The sequence below is a fragment of the Pelodiscus sinensis genome, chromosome 10 (genome assembly GCF_049634645.1).
Source record: "Pelodiscus sinensis isolate JC-2024 chromosome 10, ASM4963464v1, whole genome shotgun sequence".
Classification (NCBI taxonomy): Eukaryota; Metazoa; Chordata; order Testudines; family Trionychidae; genus Pelodiscus; species Pelodiscus sinensis.
The window spans coordinates 39,795,890-39,818,675 of NC_134720.1; the positions used below are offsets into that span (position 1 = coordinate 39,795,890).

The following is a 22,786-nucleotide window of genomic DNA, read 5'->3' on the forward strand; positions in this document are numbered from 1 at the left end:
GGCCCGCGGGTCGCATGCAGCCAATTTAACACATAGCAGTGGCCCAGCTCAGCTGTGTGCTAAAGCCTGGGTTCCTGTGACCCTGTTGCGCTGAGGTCTCCAGATTCGTGGCTTTCCCCAAGCTCCCATGCATGGGGGTTCCTGGGTCCCAGCTGTGCCATACAACAGTCAGAATCTTGACTGCTGGCTGCCCCTTGGCCCCACGTGATGGGGTCAGAGTCTGGTCTACCACCCTGCCACCCTCAGAAGAATTAGAGTCCAGGTTGCCACCTGGCCCAGCAAGCTCCAGGGCTCTAGCTGCCCCTCAGTCCCACATGAGTGGGTCCGGGGTCCCTCCTGCTGGCTGATGCTCTGGGATCTCAGGTATGAGTTCCAGGGCCCTGGCTTTTGGCTGCCCCCCTGGCCTAGCAGAGTGGGGTTCTGACCTGCTGGATGCTCTCCTGGCCACGTGCAGAGGTGTCAGAGTCCAGGTTGCCACCTAGCCTGGCAGGGTGGGAGTCTGGGCTGTTGCCCACCATCCAGCCTGGTGGGCTCCAGGGAGCCGGCTGCCCCCTGGCCCTGCATAGAGGAATCCAACATGCTGGCTGTCTCCTGGCCTAGCAAGTCAGGATCACGTTGGGGTCAGGGTTGGAGATCCCTGTGCAGTGGTATTCAGGGTTGAGGTCTCTGCTACCTACCCCACATACCACCTCCTGGCCCCATTCTCTGTAATGGTGAGGTCTCTGGGTGGAGGGCACCGTGCATAGGGATGTGCGTTTGAGGGTAGGGGGAGTCAGGTGAGGGGCACTGTGGTTCTCAAGCCAGAAAATACAGTCACAAATAGGTTGAGAACCACTGCCTTACAGGAAGTCTGCTTCACACCAGGTGAAGAAGGAAACAGCAGCACCACCTGGTGGCAGCATAACAAGAAATGCTGGCAATGGCTTCATAATTTATGACCATTTACTCTGAACTCCTGCACAGCACAAGCCACAGAACTTTACCTAGTGATTTTGCATCAGCCCCATAACCTCTGTTAGTTACAGCATCTCTTGTAGAAAGACAGGTAGTTTTGATTGTACATGATTAATCCACATCCCTTGGGAAGGTGTTCCAGGAGTTAACTGTCCTCACTATTACAACCTGAGTCTCACGTCTAATCTGAATTTAGCTAGCTTCAGCTTCCAACCACTGGTTCTCTTCATTAATTTTTCTGCTAGATTAGAGCCCTCTGTCATCAGAAATTTCTTTCCCATGTAACTCCTTGCAGATTGCCTACACAGATGCAAAATTGGTGTCCGCATCTGCAAAAATGGTCTGTGGATACCCACAGAGTTCCACAAATTTGCAGAGTTCTAGATACAAAGTTCGTATCTGCAGCAGCAGCAGTATCTGCAAAAATGCTGGACCTGCAATGGATGTGAAGATCTGAAAATCTGCAGGGTTCTAGTGATCAAGTCACCACCCCTTAGCATCTAGATAGAGCTTTGTTAGCATCTCAGTGTAAGGCAGGTTTTCTAGTCCTCTCTTTGTTCTTGTAGCACCTTTCTGAATGCTTTCCAGTTTGTCTATAAAGAGGCTTTCTCCCTCTCTGCATACAAAACAAAGCAAAGCTAGAAACCAGTGTGGCCCGCTAATTAGCCTTCAAGGCTCTTAACTGTGAGCAGTGACTAACAACCTTTCCCAACTACTCTGCCCTTTTCTGGAGTGCTGTTACCCCAAGTTTCACCTTACTTAAAAACTACTTGTCTACAAAATCAAACACAGCAATAAGGATGTTATATATCGTGTAACTGAATAGTCACGTAACCGCATGAAATTTTAGCAGTTACACGATAGACTATTCGATAGACCCCAGAGGCCAGGCCAGCAGTCAGTGCGCTTTTGGCTTACTCCCAGGGAGCCGCCTACCACCTCGTACTGCTGCTTCTGTACCAGAGTGCAGGGTAGCAGACTGCGAGGGGAGCCAGTTTAAAAAACTAGCTCCCCATGCAGACTGGCTGTCTGCCGCCCCACACTGCTTCCTCTGATGCAGAGGCAGCAGCCTCCATCTGCGGGTGGTCTGACCTGACCACAGACAGAGGCTATTCCAAGGCAGCAGCAGCCCCTGCATGAAGTAGCCTCTATCTATTGGGAGCTCAGACCACACCCCTCCCCCCGCACAGACAGGGGCTGCTGCTGCTGAACAGCCTCCCCTGATCCCTGTGCTGCTGCTTGAGAGAGGTGGCAGTGTGTGTGGTGGTGGTGGTGGTGGGTGTCACCAGGGAGCTGGTCCTGGGAGGCGAAAGGGGGGGGGGGGAAGAGACAAGTTTTTATGCCAGGTCCCCCCAGCACTGACTCCCACCATCCCCTTCCCAGTGCTGCCTCTGTAGATTGCAGTAAGGATGGGGTAGGAAGGTCCACGGGAGCTGATACGCACAGGAAACTGGCTTGAAAGCCAGCTCCCTGTGCGTATTGGCTCCAGCCTACCCTCCTCACCCTTTGCACTGCTGCATGTCTATCTGGGGATCGGATGCCAGGTGGATCGGGTGCTCATGGACATCTGCATATCCCTGGGAGTATGCATATCTCCCACTGAAAACCACTTTGCTTGCACAGCAGGCTGTGTTAAGAAATCAATTTGTTCTTGACTAGGAACAGAAAATTTGTCCCTCAGTGAACCTCACCCAGATATTTTTAAAGGGAAGTATTTGAATAGGTTGTCTGAAGGAAGTATTTCTTCACACAATGCACAGTCAACCTGTGTATTTCCTTCCCAGCGGATGATGTGAAGGCCGAGACTATAACAGGATTCAAAAGACAGCTAGATAAATTCACGGAGGTTAAATCCATTAAGGGCGATTAGCCAGAATGAGAAGAATGGTGTCCCTAGCCTCTGTTTGTCAGAAGGTGGGAATGGGTGACAGAAGAGGGATCACTTGACGATTTCCTGTTCTCTTCATTCATATTGAGTTTGACAAAACTACATTTTTCAAAAAAGTGTCTGCCTTCCAGAGAACATTTCATTTTTTTTTTCAGAGAAAAAGCAAGCACACAAATCTCAAAATACTTTAATTTGGTTATCCTGATGTGATACCTCATGGGAAATGATGTTTGGTTTCCTCATGTCCTCGCTCTCTTTTATTAATGGGACTCCCAGCCAGACTACATTTCCCATGATGCACCACATTTCCCCTCACCCTAAGGAGAGACTTAGGGCAGGCTTACACTATGAGGACGAGTCGGTCTAAGCTACGCAATTTGAATTATGTTAGTAGTGTAACTGAAGTCGAAGTCTACTCATCATGGGGGCCACACTGTGCTGGATTGAAAGGAAAAACTCTCCTGCTGACTCCTATTGCTCACCTCGTTCCGATGGAATGCTGGAGTTGACATCCACTAAATCAACCACTAATTACTCGGGTCTTCACTAGACCTGATAAATTATCCGGTCAGTTCACTGCTACAGCATCAATCCACCCTGTAGTCCTGTGATGCCTCGTGAGAGATGCATTTCACCCACATAGTGCCATACACAGAAGAGGCTGGGAACATAACACATCCCATCCCAGCTACAACTGCCATGAGATACCACAGCAGCATTTCAGAACTGAAATGTTTATGGTTTGGGCCAAATATTAGTTTTGTCAAAAAGTTGATTTTTTTTTCTATGTGACATGTTACCAAACACTACATTCTCTTTAATTGCTGCAGAAAAAAAAGCCATGTTGTGCAGCTAGCTGTAATAAAGATGTATACAGGGTGTGTATCCTGTTCAGAGCAGGGCAAAAACTCCACTTGATTATGCGTTTATCCTACATATTTTAAATATATCCAACTCCACATGGCAAATTGGCATTGAAAATTCTTTTCAATGCCCTACTTGTAACGAAATACATTAAAGCCAAAGATTTTGGGCTTGATTCTGAGTGTTTTCATGACGGCACCAGGCGTGGAAGAAGATTTAAGGTGCTGTTTTTCTCCTCACCTCCCCTTAATGCAGTGTGTCTCCTGCACTGCTCTCTGCAAGCTGTGTTTGCAAAGCACAATGAAGAATCCAGGTGATAGCACCAAGAGGAAGAAATTACATGCACTGCTGAATGTTTATTCCAGATAATTCCCTTGTGATTATTTTCTCACGCCCAAGTAGCCTTTGGATGGAGAAAAGAAAGTGTTTTCCTTGGCAATCTGCTCACACTTGCATCATTATATAAAAACAGGATGCCACCATCTGGTTGTTTCCTTATTCACATTCCATGCTGTAACAACAGATAACCAATCACCATCAAATGAAATGAGGAAAAAACTAATCCCTTTGGAAAAGGCAGGGCCACGTTACCAAATTAGAGGGGATGCGGCCTTCATAGCTGCGAGGGGCACAGCAAATGTCCAAAGACAAAGCATAGCTTAACAAGCAACAAGGTGTTCTGCTGCAATGCATGCAACTCTAGTGAAGTACAGGCTCTGCAGTTTGTAAAAAGCAAATGTAAAAAGCTCCCTCCTCTCATACATAAAATGCTCCATGAAAAAGCATTTTATTATGGTGATTGTAAGGGTGACAGTAGGATAATAAACTAACAGTAAGAATGGGTTTGAGCGGAGTCAACAAATCTCTCACACTCTCACATGACCCTCTTCCATTACCACAGTATCTGAATAGTAATAGGAGTAGCCGTGTTAGTCTGATCTTGCTAAAACAAAAGGAAAAACTACATGGCACTTTAAAGACTAACAAGATGGTTTAATAGGTGATGAGCTTTCGTGGGCCAGACCCACTTCTTCAGATCATATTCTGGAAGAGAATTGGCATGACCAGGGCTTGACAAATTATACAATCTACTCACCCGTGGCAAGTAGACTGTAACCCGGAAGAGCCTGGTTCAGGCGATCTGCGCATGCGCAGATCGCCGGACAGCACAGTTGGCGAGCCCTGGGCATGACCATATATACCAAAGGAATACAATGAAAAAAGTGAACACATTATTAAACTGACAAATGAAATTTAGTACAGAAGTTGGGGTGAGGGGGAGGGAAGGAGGGAATAGCTATTTGAGTCAATGAATGGCTTATTACCCTTGATTAGCCATTCATTGACTCAAATAGCTATTCCCTCCCTCCCCCCCACTCCACCCACCTTCTGTACTAATTCTCATTTGTCAGTTTAATAATGTGCTCACTTTTTTCATTGTATTCCTTTGGTCTATATGGTCATGTCAATTCTCTTCCAGAATATGATCTGAGGAAGTGGGTCTGGCCCACGAAAGCTCATCACCTATTAAACCATCTTGTTAGACTTTAAAGCGCTTCACAGTATCTGAGGCCCTCACAATTTTTAACATATTTACTTGTGAGGTTGGGAAGTGCTATGACCCCCAAGGTACAGATGGGGAACTGAGGCACAGAGAGATTAAGTAACTTGCCCAAGTTCACACATCAAGTCTGTGGCAGAGTGAGGAAATGAACCCACTTTTCCCAAGTCTCAGATTAATATCCTAGCCACTGTATCTTCCTTCCACTAGGGATGTTAAAACGTGTGTAATTAAGTAACCACGTAACAGCTGAAAATGTCAGTAGTTACACACAGAGTGGCAATCAGTGCCCCGGAAGCAATGTGTGTGCAGGGAGCCAGCTTTTAAGCCAGCTCCCTATGCATACCGGGAGCCTGCATGTAACTGTGAATGTTAACAGATGAGCCCAGGCTCACTGGTTAACCGTGTAATCGATTACACATTCACATCCCTACTTCCCATTAGCTTGTAGAGCCACCCAAAAGTTAACAAAAAGGGCCAGATCACAGAACCCTTCTTCACCCTCCGAAATACTTACAGACCTAACCTTTGGGACTACTCACATGAGTAATGGCTCACCCGCAAGAGTCAGAGCTCGGGATTTCGGCCCAAGGTGATTTGGATGAAGAAACTAAAAATACTGCAGCATTTCCCTGAAATGAATTCAGAATGACACCCCTACCAAACTTACATCTTGTGCCTTTGCAGATTCCTTGCTCTTTCCCCTCTCCCTTTCCATTAGGCCCAAATCATAGTAAGATCATTTGAAATATTATCCTCTCCTTTTGCTGAACTCTCATTTGTTGAAGTCTCTCCAAGGATGGCGAAGGCACTCTAGGTCCAGTGGCCCAGATTGAGGAGGCCATGGAGAGTCTATGCACTGCAAACAACCCCATCCATACCCACTCTGCTCTGTAGCGACTCTCTCTCAGACTGCGCAGAGTGGAGAAGATAGGGGCGGCTGGAGTGGAACAACAGACAATGAATGTGCTACAGTGTAAGTCCCAGGGAGAATCCTCCATGTGGGGCTGCACATGGCTGCTACACAAAACATGGACTGGAGCAGTGGGAGTGGTGCAGCCAGGCAACCGCTTCATGCCAAGCCATTGGATTGGAAAAGGATTCCTTTCCCTCCCCAGTCTCACTTAGGATATTTCTACCCTGCAATTAAAAAACTGTGGTGGCTGGCCCATGCCTGCTGACTCTGACTCACAGGGCTTAGGCTATTCAGCTGTGGGGTAGACATTCAGTTTGGGCTCAAGCATCTGGTGAGGTGGGAAGATCCCACAGCTCAGGCTGCAGCCCGAGTCCAAACATCATAATGTAACAATACCGTAGGCTGGCACAGGCCAGCCATGGGTGCCTAATTGCTGTGTAGATATACACTTAGCTCTCCAGTGCAGGAGGCAGCTCTTTCAAGAGCTGCGAGCAGGCATATGATCCAAAGAGCAGCAACGAGAGAGATGTATGTGCACAGAGCACAGCAAACGAGCCTGTTATCTCCAGAGCACCGTGCATTGGGCCGGTTGACCAGAGCAGCTGTATTCTCAAAGGTTCCTCCGGTGGCACTTGACTCCTATGGGCTGCATGCTCCAAAAGTCCTCAGTTCACACTGACTTCAGCAGAAGTTTAAAGTGGGTAGTAAAGGCAGGATTTGGTTTAGTTAAGGCTGCGTTTCCCTTGCTTCCTCTTACAGCAGTGCTTCGAAACCATGGTAACCTCCAGTTCATTAAACCTGCTAATTATGCATTTCCTGGATTGTCCATTACAGCTCATATGGACTACAAGTAGCTGAACTATTCTGATATTATCCAATAATTATCTGACTGGATAAGTAATTGGGTAATTTTTGCAGTGCTGAATCTAGGAAAGATATACATTGCCACTGTGTCAAGCTATAGCCTACACAGCTAGTTATAAATGACAGAAGAGGGATCACTTGATGATTGATGATCCAAAGGCTTCGATAAGAAGGCATTATTGAAATCCTAGTGTTGATATATAATGCAGCCATCATGTCCTGAATCAGCATCTCACAGCTACAGATGAGGGATGTAAGAAACTAGTCATCTAGTCAACTATCCAATATGCACAAGCTTATCGTATAGTCGACTAGTGATGCGACTAGTTGCTTTCCCCCCTTGTTGCCTCTATCAGAGAAAGGCAGCAAGGGGGAGGGAGGGAAAGAGCAGGAACTGGTGCTGGGGGGGGAGGGAAGCCAGGCTCCCGGTATGCATAGGGAAGCCAGCTGGGGGGGAGGGAAGCCGGTTCCCCCCAGCACCGCTTCCACGGGGACCAAAGGAGGAGGCACAGTGGAAACTGCAAACGGGGACTGAAGCAGTCTCCGCTTGCACCGCTTTGGCTGCTATTCTGTTTTTGAAATATACAAGAGTCTCTCTGGGTAGTTAGGCAAGAGTTGGAGAGAGGCGAGGTTGGAGGAAAGATCGGGATATGAACAAGGATGCAAATTCTCTCCTCTCTGGTCCCACAAGAACAATTTAAAAAAAAAAAAACAACCCAGGCTGGGTTCTATCTGTGGATGCTCTTAAGAATCAGAACGGGGTAGAAGACATACGTAAGTCACCGATGGTCTCTTCATAACACAACTCCCATTGTCGCAACCACATTTGGTGTACATAAAAAGAGAGAGAGCAAGTAGGGGGTGGCATTCAACCTTTGTTCCTCAATCCATGCCAACTTCAAGCACTTCCTAACAGTAGAATTCAATAAGTTCTTATACATCATCATACTACAGTGCTCCCTATATGGAAGCTGACTATTTATTGTAACATCCCTTTTGTCACATTCATTTGAGATAGCAAAATTGAACTTGAGTATCATAACCTGTTTACATACTGTAGCGGGTTCAACTCACTTCCACGGCTTCTTCCCTCAGGGTGGCTTTTGGGGAAGTAACCTGCTGCTCCGACGCCGACACGCCCCCTTTGGGTGAGGTGTTTTCTTTAGGGCACTGCCCTCCGGTAGTGACCACTCCGGTCTTGATCCGCGCCCCCTTCCGGGGGCGAGGGGGAGAGTCATTGTTTTTCCTCTGCTCCTCCTCCAGGGTCCTCCCCACTTCCTAGGATCCTCAGTTCTTCTACCACTCTGCCTGCCCAGTTGCCTCCTGCAACCCTGTCTTGTGGACTTATGGCCTGAGGCTTCCCTGGCTCGAACTCCCCCAGTCTACCACAGCTGCCTCCTTGCAGCCCAGCCTTTTAGGGCTGCCTCCATGCGAGCCCCAACCTCCCTAACTGCCTCCTTGCAGCTCTGGGCCTCAGGCCTGGTAGCCTAGGTTTGCTATGCTGAAGCCTCTCTCATTGCAGGCAGGCAGGTCTCTCTCCTCCTCCCAGGAACTGCTGTATATGGCCTCCAGCTGGGCTTCCTCCTGACTCCAGGTCTCAGCCCCTTAAAGGGCCAGTACAGGGCAACGTCCTGCCACAATACTTAACATGCTACAGGCTGAACCTCTCTAGTGTGGCACTCTGGTCTGAAAACTTCTGTGGTCCAGAATGATTTTAGTTATCTGGATGTTCACTTATTATGGGTGTGGCAAAGCTTCCTATGTCACACACAGTTTGTTTACAGCACCAGTCTTGGCTCTCAGAGTCCTGCGCTGTTATTTAGCTCTAACTTACCCCTACATGTCTTCCAAGAGCCTAATGAGCACTGGAAGTGTTGGTAACACTGCCAGACAATACTGACCTCCCATGGTTCAGCAAATTCTCTGATTTGGCATCAGTCAGGTCCAAAGGGTGCCATATGGGAGAGGCTCAACCTGTATGAAGCTCCCTTAAAGTCTATATTATTTATATGTAACAAATCAACTTTTTTAGCTTAGCTTTAAGCTTTTTTGCAACTAAAGCATTTTCCCTCAGTGTTTCAGATTGTATAATACTAAGGCATGAAAGAGCAAGTAAGTTGTGTGTCTATCTTGCAAGTGGTTTTGATGCTAGAGTGAGAGAGAGAGTCTCTCTTAGGAGAAAGGGAGATTCTTTTGCACTTGGTGCTTTTGGTAGGAGTGTGTTCTGAGAGTCTGTTCCAATATCTATTGGTGGCTTGTTGACCTGTGTTTCTTCCATGTCCTGCTGAGCAAGTCTCAGTGGCGTGCCTATTTCACAATTTTTCACTTCCTGGTTTTCTCCAATGTACACAGTGGATGAATGTACTTCTGATTTTGGTGTCATATATACCCCTCCCTGCTGTATAATATGAACAAGGATTTGTCTATTCAATCTATGTAGTTTGCTTCCAGGTACGTGATCCGTTCTGAGGAAAGAGTTTCATCCTGACAAGTTTAGTAGGATCTTGTAGCTGGTCAAGTTTAGTAGGCTTTGCCTCTTCCTTTTTTCATCTGTTACCACTGTTGGTTGTAGTAATGTGGTGGCACCAAGGGAAGTGGGCTTCTTGACCTCAAACATTGTACCAGGCTGCTTGCTCGTCATATCTTCTGCAAGACACTTTCTCCATTCAAGAATGCTGAGTATTTTCTCTGCATTTTGCAGCTCACTCTAATGGAGACTCAACAATTTGAGCTGCTAATTTGGCTTTTCCATTTGACCAGCTGTAGTATAATGATGATGTGATATGACTGAATTCTCATTCCTGGATAATATGCACAAACTCACTGCAAATGAACTGGCATTGGTTGTGTGTAACTACATGGTTTAGGACACTGCTGAAAAGCTGTACTGATTTGTCAATGACGGTCACTGAGGTAGAATCTGACAGCTCATCCAATTCCCAGAAGTACAGTAATTAGACCCTGTGGTTTGTAATGGAAGGGTCTAATCCTACTTTGTTCCAAGGTCTGTTGGGAATGCTGCATAATTTCATTTCTCTTTATACTGCTTGACCTGCATTCCCCACAGGTATCACAACTGCTCAAGAGTTCTGTGATATCTTTGGTCATATTTGGCTAGTATATGGCATCTCTGACCTTCCAACTATGGTCTTCTATTCCAGAATAGCTCCAATATATTCTTGAAAGAATTTCTGTTCTCAGATATTCTATTCTAACACGGCACTTATCACTTACAGCATCAGCGTGCTTTCCAGTAGTGACGGTATCTGTTCCGTGTTGTTTGATCGCTCAACCTTCCCCCAGGGGAAGTGTCTAGTTTTAGTAGGTTTAGGTTTCTTTGTTTGTTTTCAATTGTGTGATTCCTCAACATGGCACATTTTTGTTTTTTCATTTTTCTTGTCTGCAAACTTTGGCATAATGATTTCTCCTCCCTCAGTTATTGCATATGATCCCATGTTTGGGGCATTTTCCATTATGTTCTTCCTCCATATTATCCATGTGTCTTCTTTTACATTTGATCACTTAGGCTTTGTAGTTGTGTGCTGCTTTTGCATATATTTTGGTGCATTCTTCCTTTTTTCTAGGCTTAACCTCAAGGTATAATTTCAGAAGGGGAGGAGCTACAATCATGTAGCTAGGACAGGAAAAGTGGATGGATCCCAGCTTTCAGGTGGGTGGACAATAATGGAGGGTAGGGGGAAGGGATGGAAGGCCCTGGGAAGGGGCAGGAACAATTGGAGGCAGGGAGGATCAGATTTGCAGTGGAGACGTAACAGGGCAATTGATTAACCGATAAGCAAAAGCTTATAGATGAGTGCTATAGACTACATGAACTTCCCTGTCCCCACCCTGCCTGTAAATTTTTAAGCAGGCTGGCCAGCAGCCTGGCTCACAAAGGGTCCGGGACCTACCCCTGCTGCAGCTCTGCATTTAAAGTGTATTAGGAATCAGGAAGACAGGTAGCCCAGGTCAATTCCAGCTCACGCCAGGTCCGAGAGCTCAGATCCGGCCCCCCGCCCCTGCAAAACAGTGACTGCTGCCACCCCGTGCCTTTTATCAGAGGCAGCAGCACTGGGCAACAGGCAGCTGGTCTGCAAGGGGAGCTGATGTTTTAAACTAGCTCCTGTCATGGACCAGCTCCCACCTGGCAACCCACCTTGCTGCCTCTGATACAGCAGCAGCAGCGTGGAGTGGCAGGGGGCTCCTCGGGAGTGAGGCCAGAGCAAAATGGCTGCCAGCCCTGCCCCCAGGAACTGTAGAATAGTTGACTAACTGATAAGGATTCATGAAGTTAATCGACTATTCAGTTAACCGATATTTAACAGCCCTAATATGCAGGAGAGATCAAATGCCCGCGAGGTGACAGAAAGGATATGGTGCTAAACAGGGGTAGAAAGGGAAGGGGATGCAGGAGGGATGTGGTGCCATCGCAAAAGAGGGCAGAAGCGAGGGGGGACCTGCCTCCCTCCACCTGACTGCTCAGAGGCACCCAGGATATGGGCTGCACCCATGGAGCAGAGAGGGGCCCCACTTGGACTTAAGCTCCACTCACCCCTCCCAACTCCAGCTTGGTGTCTGCCAGCCATGATGCATCACTCTTCTGCTGGTGCTATGCACTGCTGCCCCAGTTTCCAGCCCCAGTGCTAGCCCCGCCCAGACTGCCTGTGGGGTGAGTGCTGGGGCTGGAGACGGATGCCATGCACTGCTGCCCCAGCAGGAGAGCAATGTAGCCAGGCTGATGGACACCCAGATAGGGTCAGGAGTCCCAGCTTGTGGATTTGGGGATTCCAGCTCCAATTTGTGTGGGCCTGGATGATGCTAATCACAGGCCACTCAGACCCACCTGTAGTTATGCCCCTGGCATATTGAGTGCCGATATAAAAAAAAGAGTAGTCAAATATACGATTAACCGATAAGCCCATCTTCTCGACTACATACATTTCCCCCCTTGCTGCCTTTGTATCAGTTCTTCTGGAGAGCTTTGGAGTCAGTGTATTGTTGGAACCTTTGCCCATTATCAATAAGTGTGGCTGGTCTTGTTATGCTTTCCTTTGATCTGGTTTTGATACAATTTCAGTTTTCCCTTTGTGAGCTAAAGGACGTCCCGTCCCCAAACCTGTCCCTTTTCAAGTCTATCTGGAATGTGCCGATAACTGCTATGTTCCCTATATTGGGGGAGGCCCACAGGGAGGATCAGCAGTATTCTTAGTTTCTCAAGTCACGTACCTGCAGAAGCCAACTCACTCCTGACACTAGGATCTGTGGTCAAGCACAGAAGGAGAGACAGCCAAGCCAGTGCAACCTTCAGGCTTTGTTCATTAATCCACATGTTCCTTCTTATCAAGCACTTGCTAAAATTACAGTTTTCTAATTGCCTGTAAGTTATCATATTGGGTAGCTACTGCCACATCCCCAGAACACTGGACGTTCTCCTACGTCCAGGGAAAGCATTACTTCACTCCCACAAGCTGCACCTTGAACGTATGTCACCTGACTCCAGTGGCATGACCTCCCATGTATGGAATGGGTGAGGGCACAGCAGTGAAAATGGAGGGGGATGCTCTTCAAAATGGAGACCCTCCCCCCCCCATCCTTGATATCAGGTGGTACCACACTGGTAACAATCCAACAGGACAAAGTAAACAAAGCCCAACCCAACCTACTCTGGAATGTAGTTTTCACACCCAGATTTGAAGAAGACTAACCAACATCATCACAGCCCTGTTACAAAAAGGGCTTTGCAACAGTGACGCTTAAACTGGATCTTATAGTTAGTGAAAATAAAGACCACTGCGGTGGCTTTTAGGGGCAGTGGCTGTGCTGAGAAATGAATTCACCATATTGGGCATGTCAAGAGTGAGTCCCAGCTTCATCTATAGGGGAATCATGGAAGCCAGAACAGTTTTAAACAGGTGTGACAGGGTCAGGCTGGAGGACTACAACTAAGAGGGAGAAAGGCAGCTGTAAGGCAGCAAAAGCCCTAGTCAGTCAGGAGCAAAGGAGATAGGGCTGCTGTTAATTAACCAAGGCCAGCTGATCTCACCTGAGGCTGCCATGGAGCCTTTAAAAGGAAGCCCTCCTTGCAGGGAGGGGGGGAGAGAGACTAAGAGGAGACCTGAGCAGACTAAGAAAGGTAACAGTAACATTGCCATAGCACAGTGGGTGTGAGGTGCTCCAAACAGGGGTTTTAGGCCCACCTTTTTTGGGCAGCCTGAAACCCCAGCTGAGAGCTGGAAAGGACTGTTTCGGCAGCCTAGGCTGTTAAGGTTGCCAGATGTTTCAACAAAAGTACTGGATACACTTGATATTACATCACAATCTACATTACAACTTATTTAGAAAACACCAGACATTTATATTTTCTCAATTTGTTTCCCGAACAGAAAACTCAAACACTGGACTGTCCAGTTCAAACCCGGACACCTGGCAACCCTACAGCCTGTCCCCGGGGCACTGGCCCTTGGTGACTGAGGAACCAGAGCTTAAACCCTGCCAAGGGCTAGTAATGCAGTACAAAGCCTACCTGATGAAGGAGTGAGCCAGGGTATTGGGACTTTGGAGTGGGGTTACCCTGCCACACAAGATTCTCTCTCAAAAGTTGATACCATAGTATCTCTGTTCAGGTTTAGCTCTGTTAGGTTCTTTTGGGCCAACTTCTATAGCTTAGGCCCCTACTGAAACGGGCCAGAGAATCCATATTAGCACCTTTTGGGGGAATTATCTTTAAAAACAGTTCTGGGTAACACAGTTTCCCTGGAGTGCTACAGTGAGCTCTATGCACACTGCTCTGGAGATCTACACTATGGCTTGGGACATTCCAAGTAATGCCACACCTCTAGCACGTGTATGCATGCAACACTGTCTTGCTACATGAGCAGCACAATGGCTAGGAAAAGAGGAAGGAAGATGAGCGTTAATTTTGTTCCACAACAGCACTTCTTAACGTCAACTTCTTTTCAGGAATCATACACAGGAGTGACTACAGCAGAAAAGGAGGATTCAGAGAGATCCCCAAAATCATGTCTGCTTACAGAGAAACACTCGTGCTGGCAACACAGCTCTGTTATATTCATTTTCAAAAAGTTCTGAAGAGACCCAGAATGAGCTCAGGAAACTGCACCGAGTCCCAGCGAGCTCCTGAGGACCTTCCTAAAAACCTCTCAAGTTGCAAAGAGGACAGAAGGGAAAGCCATCCAGCTAAGACAAATGCAGCAATTTTCACTCAAATACATAATTCTGGTTATTTCTTTTATCAGAAAGCTTCCATGTGAAAGAGAAAGCACATGGAAGAAACACCTACACAACACTGGGTTCTGAAACAAAGAGCCTTCATACCAAGGAGATAAAAGAAAAAAATATAGGAGGAAGTAGTCACCTCCCATCATATGGAGCTTGCAAATATATTTTCTCTCAAGGAGATTTAAACATCTGTCAGCAAACAGAATCATGAGCAGAGCCTTGAACCTTGGCACATGAGAGCGCACACACATGCACACAAGCCTACAGGAGATTATAAACTGGTTCTGATACTATCAAAGGCAACACTGACAATGAGAATAAATAAATGGTCACTGCTTGTGTTTTCTTCATTCACACCTATGCAAAGAAAACATAAAAGAATTATTTGCTCCCTGATACCCCAAGATGCAACTTTTTTCTCATTATATATATAGTAGCCCAATGTCTGTGACTCTGTAACACTGAAACGCTGGCTGTTCCCTCTGGGCAGCGCTGTTTCCTCCCGCCGTGGCGCTCGGCTGACTTCTGTGCCTCTCAGCCAGGCTGCCGCATGGGAACAAGGAGCGCAAGTGGCCATTTGGGGTCCGCGCTCCCCATGCAGCATGGGGGTGCTGCATGAGGAGCGCGGGGCCCAAACGGCTGCTTGCGCCGCTTGCTTCCACGTGGCGGCCCAGCTGAGCAGTGCAGAAGTCAGCCGAGCACCTCGGCGGGAGGCGAAGGGGGGCGGGCCGGTGACATACACGCCAAGGGAGTGGGGCTTGGATGAGGGTGCATCTCTGATGGAGACAGAGGAGAGCAGAGAGAGGGTCAGAGGCAGGAGGGGGAGAAGAGAAAGAGAGAGATGGAGAGAGAGGCAGAAGGCGGAGGAGAGCTGAAAGAGCAAGGGGGAGGCAATAGGAGGAGGAGGAGGAGGGAGAGAGAGAGAGAGAGAGAGATGGCACGAGAGAACGGAGGCTCAGGAGAGAAGACCGAGCTGGAGGAGAGACCTGAAAATCCCATCTTATGACAGGATAATTGGCTAGTGAACAAGATTGAGAATCAGGCCCATTGACTTCAAATATGCAAGATCATGCCTTGTGAAAGAACGAGAACACACAGAAGAGGAAGTACAGAGAACATAAAACAGCCAGAGTGGGTCAGACCAAAGGTCCATCTAGTCCTGTATCCTGTCTTCCTGCAGTGGCCAATGTCAGATGCCCCAGAGGGAATAAACGCAATAGGTAACCATCAGTGATCCATCCCCTATTGTCCATTCCCAGCTTCTGACAAACAGAGGCCAGGAACACCATTCCTGCCCATTTTAGCTAATAGTCATGAATTTATCTAAGCCATGACTCTCCATGAACTTATCTAAGTCTTTTTTGAACTCCATTAAAGCCCTGGCCTTCACAACATCCTCTGGCAAGGAGTTCCACAGTTGACTGTGTATTGTGTGAAGAAATACTTCCTTTTGTTTGTTCTAAACCCACTACCTATTAAGTTCATTTGGTGACCCTTAGTTCTTGTTATGGGAGCAAGTAAATAACTTTTTCTTATTTACTTTCTCCACATCAGTCATGATTTTATAGACCTCTATTATATCCCCTCTTAGCCTTCTTTAGGGATGTTAACAGGTAATGGGTAATGCTTACTGGGTAACACATAGGGTCAGAAGCATCAGCCCCATGTAGAAGCAGCCCCTGAAGCATCAGTGGCTCTGCCAGCCCTATGTGGGGCTGCCGCTTCCAACCCTGCATGGTATGGGAGTTGGCAGCCATGTGCAAGGCCAAAAGCAGCTGGGCTGGAGCAGCCTCCTTGCTCACCCCCATTTAATCAGTAAATCGGTTAATAAATTAAATGCGATTTTACATCCCTAGTCTTCTTTTTTCTAATCTGGAAAGCCTCAATTTTATTAATCTTTCCTCATATGGCAGCTATTCCATACCCAAAATCATTTCTGTTGCCCTTTTCTGAACTTTTTCCAGTGCCAAGATATCCTTTTTGAGATGAGGCGGCCATATCGGCACATCTGCAGAGGAATTAAATATTTACAAAATAACCAGAACTGCAAAAAGCCATTTATATTTTAACTTACCAGCACGTCAGTTTCACGAACCCCAGAATAACACTGGTTGTGTTAAATGTCTTTATATTCCATTAGTCTTAATTCTGTCCACACATCTGGGAAAATTGGAGACTGAAAAAAAATACAGAACATTTCAACTTTGCATGGCAGACCAAGATGTCCTGATCATATGCTCTCTGGGACACATTGTGCATATGCTAAGATGACGACACATCAAAATGTACTGCCTTCTCCAGGTTTTCTTTTTAAAGGAAATAATCAAGCATGAGTGTTTATCCAAGACACCTAAGTAAATACTGCACTGTGCAGTAGATTGTGTACATTTCAGTAACACCCATTTACCTAACTGATCCACCCAGTGCTCTTTGGTAGGGAAAAACTGAAGACAAAAAACATGCTGAAAAAAACCTGCATTTCATCGGCTTTTGCACCTTATCGGTTGGCAACTGCTGTCCTAACAGCCTGATGGCACATTATTTAAAGATAGATCCAGAAATGATAACACAATCAATAGTTACAATGATTAGGTCTTATTACACACAATGTTAAAAGATGCCCATCCACACAGTATCTGTAAATAAAAACACAAGTAAAGGGCCAAATTTTCTTCTGATCTACCACTTGCAGTCCCACCTAAAGCCATATAGTTGTGTGAAAGGTTAGACAAAGCAGAATAAGATCCTGAAGTATGCAATTAAAAAAAAGTAACGGAATCATACAGTACTTCCAATGCATGCCCAGAGACAGATTATTTGTTTGATAGGGTGAAACTTCCTTAACAATGAAATCACTTCTGAGCCCTTTTCTTTTTCTCATCCTGCAAATCAGGATTATGCCAGATATTCAATTATGCAGCATAGATTGAACATTGGTCATTTATTTAAGATTTACCAGATGTCCTGTGTGGCAGGCACATGTGAACAACGTAAGTAAAGCATGTTTGATCAGGTTCCACATTGACAGGTTTTCATTCCAGGGGCTGGGATTTCCAGATGAGAGCAGAGGAGGACAGGTTGTTGCAGGGATTCTCAAACTTCATTGCATTTCAACCCCCTTCTCACAACAAAAACTACTACACGACCCCATGTGTGGGGGACAAAAACCTGAGCCACCTGAGTCCTGATGCTCCAGATGGGGAAGCCCAAGCCAGAAATTCAAGGGCTTCAGCCCTTGGTATAAACTCAAATGTATTGGTATAAGCTCAAATGCTTAACTTGCCACCTGCAAGATTCTACTAAGCTCTCCTTATATAATATTAGCACTTTGAAAAGGAGCATTCCCCAGAAAGGGAAGCAGATTTTGTCCAAAGAGGGGGCATGGGATTCACTCTAGTTGTATGCTGCTGTACAAACTCCCATAAAGTCCAGTTCAGCTAGCATACATGCGTCTCAGACTGAAGCCCCTCTGCAAGCAAAACTCCCACTGAAAGTCAACAGGAACTTTACCTGCATTATGACTACAGAACTCCATGCCTGTAAGTGCAATTCCCACTGATGGGGCACACTTGCACTGCGGTAAGATTTAAATCTCTTAAGAACAAATCAAGGGGACATGAAAAAAAAATCTAAAATCACTGCATCCATACAGCCAAATAGCAAACTTCTTTGTTAGCTTCCGTAACGCTCAGTCGTTAGACCCCTGAAAATCCATGGCTATCTGCTTTATATCCACAGATGTCAATGCAGATATCCGCAGCTGATTTTTCTGAATACGGATACAAATTTTATATCTAGAACACTGCAAATTTGCAGATACCTGCACATCATTTTTACGGATGTGGATACCAAGTTTGTATCCATGTAGAGCTCTATCCATCATTCTATTATATGACAAGATTTTTTTTTAAAAGGTTTTCCCTGAAAGTGTATCACTCTTTACTGGTAAAGAGGAACTATATGGTGTGCATTTCAGGAAGTAGCTGACTCAAGATGTGTACAAATTAAGGCATACATGTAAACAGCTATACAATGAAATCAGATTCACAAGAATACTGTATCTACATGCGAGAACAATTTCTAATAAAGCAAAGTGTCCTGTTTCCTAAATTCCTTAAGTATTGTTGCAAAGCAACTTGTGTGTATTTTATTATTCGATCCATTAGTTGCAATTCCTTCTCATATTTAATAGATCACTTCTTTCTAACTGGAAACTCAAAACTGAAATGGCGAACCCAACAACACAACACACAAACAAACCGTAAAAATGAAAAGGCCCAAGAAGTTTCTTTATTTATAAAATATTAGTGTCAGAGAAGCATACAAAGGTATTTTGGATACAGAAGTCAAGTTGTAGTTACTCTCCTCCAGAGAGGACTGAATCGGATAAATCGTAACCTGTGTAAGGTACAATTCTACTCTTGGACAAAGATATGTGTATGCAAGACTCATGGAATTCACTTGATGAGGTTGCACAGGGGTAATTGAGAGCAACATTTGGCTCAGTGGGAGTAACAAGAGCATATCCAAGAGCAAAATATTGCATTTCAGTCTTAAAGGTCTTAATCCTGCAAGCTGTTGGACATGTTGCACCACCGTTGACAAAGAATTTAGGCGTAGTTGATGTTAGGTTCTTTCGTCCCCAAAGACTCTCTCTGTGCTTGAGAGTGGATTCCACCTCTCCTACTTACTGGTGGGATAATAAACCAGGTGGATCAGTAAACCAGCCAAACCTACTTGAAATTTTCACAGCAGAATCAGCACCTGCTAATAGGTAAGGTTATTTGAGGCAAAGTCTCCCTATACTCCCACCATGCCTGGCCAGCATGAACTACTTTTATTAGGATTAAAAGAAATTTAACTTCTCCTGACTTTGTAATTCCAGCTACTACTAACAAAATATTAAATAATCAAGAATGCGCTCACTACAACGTCTGCAGTGCTAACACTGTTTACTTGGATTATACAAGAAGGGAACCAGATCCTGGTCAAATTGCTCTGGTGGTTAGCAGAGGGGTTCAAAGGGCTATGAAGTCAAATACCCACTGAATGCGCTCTCTCTCTCTCTCTCTCTCTCAAGAAAAAAACAGTTTGTCATCTTTAGCAGAAAAAACAAACAGTTTGGACAAGATCTCCCAACACTCATCATCTTTGCAGATCACACCCAAGTAGTTCTGAACTAATGATAAGACCAAATTGCAAATGGTTGCAAGTACAACGTCCTGTTTAAAGATGAAGCCAGTAAACCATTGCCCCAATTGTGTACCAAACTGTTCAAAGGCATTACAGCACATACAACCACTTCATATTAATTTAAACATTGCAATAGTTGCAATCTATTTTGCATAATATTTTTCTACTTAACTTCCTTTTCTCTTACTGTTTAGTGCTGCAAGCCAAATATTTTTTCAATGTGGTTTTGGAGAAGGAAACATAGATGGCACATGGAAAGGGGAGCAGTGCCATAATGACTTGGTTTTTGATGTTTGGTGAAGAACAATTCAATTTGGCAGGGAGGGGGGCAGCCCTATACAGTTATATTATATATGCAAAGTTCCAACATTAGGACTGGTATTTCCTGGTTCTTTAAATTATGCTGATCAAATTAGATTTAGACGGTAACCAAACCACAGCCTCGTACAGCGTGGGAATAGCAGAAAAAGCATTATGAAAGTAGCAATGAAGCTACAATACGTTTTAAGTAAACGAGATTATTTCTTTTACAAATTACTTATCCACGAGCAATCTGCCATCACATAAAAGGATAGTCTGGAAGCTGCCTGGCTGATAAGTCAGGTTTAACTCCATGAGGCAGAAAGCAGCATTGGGAAGACACGTCAAAAGTTTGCAAAAAAAATCTAGCGAGGGCTCAAGAGAAGCTGAAATAAATTCCCAGGAGAGGCTGCAGAAGAAACTTGGTGCCAGACAGAATCCCAAGTAGTTTAGCTCAATTACTCAGGCGTACCGTGTGCCCTCGCCCCTAGCCAAAGAGTTGGGGGTTACCTGTGCCCAGGGTAGGTCTGCGTGTGTGAGCAGGTGTCTTGAGAGCTGTCGGTGCATTGGAGGGGGGTACCCAGCGCTGCCTGACTCCACACTCCAGGGAGGCTTGCCAGGCTGGGGCGGAGCCACACAGCTCCCACTGTGTCCTGGGGCAGAGCGGTGCGGGCGGGCCCTTGAAAGAAGAGTTGGAAACTTTTAAGAGCAGAGCGGCTTTTGGTTTCTCAAGGCGCGGTTGCACGAGAAGGGTGTAGGGAGCCGGGGATTTGTTTCGTGCCCTGCCGTCTCGCACGGCTCTGGGTGCGTGCGGAGAACTCGAGTCCACACGCCGTGTGTGTGTGTGAATAAAACGTGCACCTAGGTGTCTAGAGCTTACATACAAATTACAACTTTTGCATCTATACAACCCGTGTAAATTCCATATGGCAAATTCATGGCGAATATGCAGTATCCATAATGGCCCATAGGTATGTGGGAACTTTAGGCACTATGAAAAATAAAAGTGCACGAGAACTAAATAGATGTGGTGAGATTTTGCTGGACCCCTAACTCCCTTATGCACCTCTGAAAATATCCCCTGATGAATGATGCGCAGTGTCATATAGAACAGTGTTTTTCAACCAGTGGTACCAGTACCCTTAGCCATGGGCAGCGAGTTGCATGGGATCATGGTGACCATGCTCCACCAATATTTGGAGCTGGAGTTGACCCCGGCGCTCCCCCCTCCCCCCCCCCCCAGAGTGTCTCTCCCTTGTCCCTGGCCCCCTCCCGTCCCTGCCATACGCAACCTTCACTGAGCTCCCCCTTCCCGGCTACTGCTGCCATGCGCAGAGTGCTCAAACCAGTGAGCGGGGAGACGCCCGGGCGTGACGAGGGAGGGGGAGGGCTGGGAGAGGAAGGGGCTTGTGCGGAGGGGGAGGGGAGAGGGGGAAGAAAGGGGAAGGCACTAAAGGGACAGGGTAGAGGAAAGACAAAAGCCAGGGGGGCCAAGTGCAGACAATGAGGAAAAAGGCAGGAGGGGAGGTGTCAGTGGGAGGGGGGACAGGGTGATGCTGGGAGGGGAGAGGGTAAAGACATTGGGGGCTGGAGTGGGAGGTGCTGGGATAAGGCTTGAAAGAAGGGGTGGGCATGAGGAAGGCCGGGATGGAGCAAGTCATGTGTGAGGGCACAGGGGCATGAGGGGAACGGGGGGGGGGGGGAGAGGGTGGTGAGGGGAACGTGGGCATCAGGGGAAAAGAAGGCAAACGGGGCAGGGGCAGTGAGGGAAGGGGGAGGCACCAGGAGGGTACAGGAGTAAGGGAAGGTGCAGGTGCCAGGGGATTCTAGGGTGAAGCAGAAGGGCAGACACCTTCAGGGGAGGGACCAGCACCAGAGGAGAGAGGCAGAACAGGTTTGTAGAGTGAGGTGTTAGAAGAGGGGATGAGGAGGGGGAGCTCACAAGGTCAGAGTGGGGCTACTGGAGGAGTGGGCACAGGGAAGAGAGAAGGGCTGGTGGAGGGGGGCAGGTTGGAGGAGGGCTGAGGGCAGTGAGAACGGCAGGAGTCAGGACAGCAGAGGAGGGTGAGGAGCTGGGAGGGGGGGGGCAGCAGGCACCAGGGGAGCTGATGGAGCAAGGGGAGGAGACATGGCAGCAGAGTGGAAAGGTAGATATTTTATTAATAACTTGGGTGCCATAATGGCACAACCAAACACGCCACATGAACTCAGTACTGGTGCACAACACAAAATTCATTTTCCTCATGGGAAGAAACTCTTAGGCTATGTCTACACTGGCAGTTTCTTGCACAAGAACATCTTGAGCAAGAGTTCTTGTGCAAGAAGTCTTGCGCAAGAACACATCCACACTGCCATGTGCAAGCTGTGCTTTTGCACAAACATATCTATGGCAGTGTGGTCGCTCTCTTGCGCAAGAAAGCGCTGATGGCCATTTTAGCCATAGGGGTTTTTTGCACAAGAAATCCCTGCCGAGCATCCACACTGCCCTCTTGCGCAAGAGAGCTTACACCTGTTAGAAAAGAGCGTAGCTCTTGCGCAAGATGCCCTCTCTTACCACGCCGTACTGTAAATTTCCTTGCACAAGAGCAGGCGGGCAGTGTGAATGCTCTGTGGGTTCTTGCACAAGAATGGCTGTACTTGCACAAGAAGCTGCAAGTGTAGACATAGCCTCAGAGGGAACACTTCCCCCAGATCTCTGCCCCTGGGTTAATGTCACACACATTGGGTTAATGCAACTGCAGGATAGTTGCATGCGGTGGGTTTGGTGGGGGCCAACTAAGTTTTACAGTGCTTTATTAGTTTTGTACTTTTTACATCCAAAAATTTCATCGCCCGTCTGGCTACAAGTAAGTTGTTTAAACAAATGTGTTGCAATGGTAGAAAAAAAATGTGTGTATGAAAACTGTAGGTACTGGGGGTACTTATTTTTTTAAAAGGGGTACTTATAAAAAAAAGGTTGAAAAACACTGATATAGAAGAACTCTGGATTCAACAGCTGGCCTATAGA

At 46.6% G+C, this 22,786-nt stretch overlaps 1 protein-coding gene and 1 long non-coding RNA gene across 5 annotated transcripts in view; one reads left to right on the forward strand and one right to left on the reverse strand.

The window, feature by feature from the left end:
• The window catches only part of PLD1 (phospholipase D1), a 140,554-nt gene extending 120,125 nt beyond the window's left edge, over positions 1-20,429 (reverse strand). For all 3 annotated transcript variants that reach the window (XM_075937953.1, XM_075937952.1, XM_075937951.1), the window contains exons 1-2: positions 20,290-20,429; positions 16,361-16,462 (exon numbers count right to left, since the gene is read on the reverse strand). The gene's annotated coding sequence lies outside the window, so the exon portion shown is untranslated. The remainder of the gene's footprint in view (positions 1-16,360; positions 16,463-20,289) is intronic.
• LOC142830793 (uncharacterized) overlaps positions 1-22,786 on the forward strand; it is a 51,969-nt gene that overhangs the window by 17,336 nt on the left and 11,847 nt on the right. Inside the window, exons 3-4 of one of the 2 annotated variants that reach the window (XR_012906294.1) lie at positions 10,632-10,717; positions 14,008-14,142. The exons of the other annotated variant lie outside the window; for it this stretch is intronic. This is a non-coding gene — a long non-coding RNA (uncharacterized LOC142830793). Of the gene's footprint in view, positions 1-10,631; positions 10,718-14,007; positions 14,143-22,786 lie in introns of those variants that run through there. 2 annotated transcript variants of the gene reach the window in all.